Genomic DNA, 2055 nt, shown 5'->3' with positions numbered 1-2055 from the left:
GCATCTCTCCCATTCAATATTTACACGGCGTAGGTTGACCAGTTTTTCAAACGTTGTAGCGTCGGACTCAACGATGATAGAAGTGGCATTTGTTCGCACAACTTTGATATCAGCATTATCGGCAAGCTCGTTTTGTTTCCGTATATGTATGATCAGGTTATCTTCGTCAATTTTGTCCGTGAATCCAAAAATTTGCAGCCTAGGTTTTAACGCTTTTTGAATTTCAGCGTCATACTTTTCGCCGAGTGATTTTTTTGCCGCTTCTACAAGTTTGGCTGAAGATTCAACAGAATCACATCTGAGCACGGCTTCACCAGAAGGTTTGAAGTGAACTTCTTTAATTGCGAGGGAAACTGGGTCAAGCTGCTTACATACATCATCTTTAGTTGCATCTGGACTTTGATTTGTCTTAGGCTTAATGAGAACAGTCTGCTCTAGGCGGATAACAGATTTTGGCTTAGCAGCAGGTGCGTCCGAACAAGGTTGCGAAGAAGAGTTACAAGTCGATGGAGGATTCTTATCAAAGTCAGTTGTGCTTGCAATACGACGTTTACCAGACCGAAGTAAGCCGCTGTCAGTGTGTATCGTTTGGTCCTGGGTAGGTTTCTTCTTAGAAGGCAGATCACAGGCAGGGGTGCTGTCAGCTTTCCGTTTCGGTGCTGTTGATGCCTGATCTAAGTTCGAGCGAGCAACGGCTGCGTATGAGCGCTGAGGTGGTTTGTTATTAATTGCGTCAGTTACAGTTACTTTATTCCTCATGAGAACGTCCAATTTGTCGGTGATACGATCGATAAATTTACTTTCAAGGTCGTTCAGCCTATTCTCAAGCAGATTCATAGTACTTTCAATGATATTCGCAGAAATCTGTTGAGGAAGATTATCACTCGTTTTGGCCATATTATTAACTGTATCGAGCAATTGATTGCATTTTCTTTGGATATCACTTAGGCACAGTTGCTTTTTACGGCAGTTGAAGCAAATGAACTTTAGCGAGACGTTTTCGCACAGCGCAGTGATTGCCGAGGATCTCAAATCGGAACATGAAACGTGCAGTATTTGGTCACAACCTCCGGAACAGTAAACTCGGTCATTTTCTGCTGTTATCTTCAGGGAACACGCCCCACACGTAACCGAAGTCATTACTTAGCAGAACCGCAAACTGCTTTTTAGCCCTACCGGGCGATCGTTCGTATAGACAACCACTCAGGCTATTGTGTTTTTCCTTCGATCATACAATTACTATAGCTCAAAGAAATCACTCAGTAACTTCCACTTTTAGAAAAACCGGACCGGTAAATTCACAAAACAAGCACTAGGCTACAAGCTAGCCGGTGAATAATTATAATGCAAATAGTTTTACACTAATTAATTAAAATTTTAGCCGAGACGGAAAATAAAAACAAATAGGCCATAACAGTGATGCCAGTTTTTTGAGTTTCATGAGTTCCATGAGTTTTAAATCCATGTTAAAAGTCCACTTTTAGGTCTATTTTAATGTCAATTTTATAGACCAATAAGTTCCATGTTAAAATTTATTATCTGATCCATTTTCAAGTAGTCCATTTTGAAAAAAATCACTGTGTGAACTCCACTATCCTTTTTGAGATCTATTTTGAGTTTTAAGGTTAGGTTAGCTTAGGTTAATAGGCGCGATTTTGAAGTTCAGTTTGAGGACTATTTAGAGGTCCTTTCTGAGAACTATTTCGAGGTTCACTTTTAACCGCTTACTAGATTTCGAGGTACGATGCTGGTCTGACAAGCCAGTCGTCGTATCTCCGAATTACGGCCAAGCGGTGCTGCTAGAAACAGTCAGTAGGATTTTCGCATTAGCCACGCAACTGTCCTGTACTCTAACAGCCGGCCATGAATTCTGTCGATAAAGAAGGATCAAGTCTTAGAAAGACGTTTAAGCCCAAGGCTTTGCTTTTTAACCCACTTTTACGTTCATTTTCAAGTCGATTTTTAGGTCAATTTTCAGGTTCCTATTCAAGTCTATTTTCTGGTCCATTTCAGGTCCTTTTTCCGGTCCGATTTTAATGGCATTTCCATGTCCAT

The sequence above is a fragment of the Sabethes cyaneus genome, chromosome 3 (assembly GCF_943734655.1).
Source record: "Sabethes cyaneus chromosome 3, idSabCyanKW18_F2, whole genome shotgun sequence".
In the NCBI taxonomy this organism is placed as follows: Eukaryota; Metazoa; Arthropoda; class Insecta; order Diptera; family Culicidae; genus Sabethes; species Sabethes cyaneus.
This window is presented reverse-complemented; position numbering follows the sequence as displayed.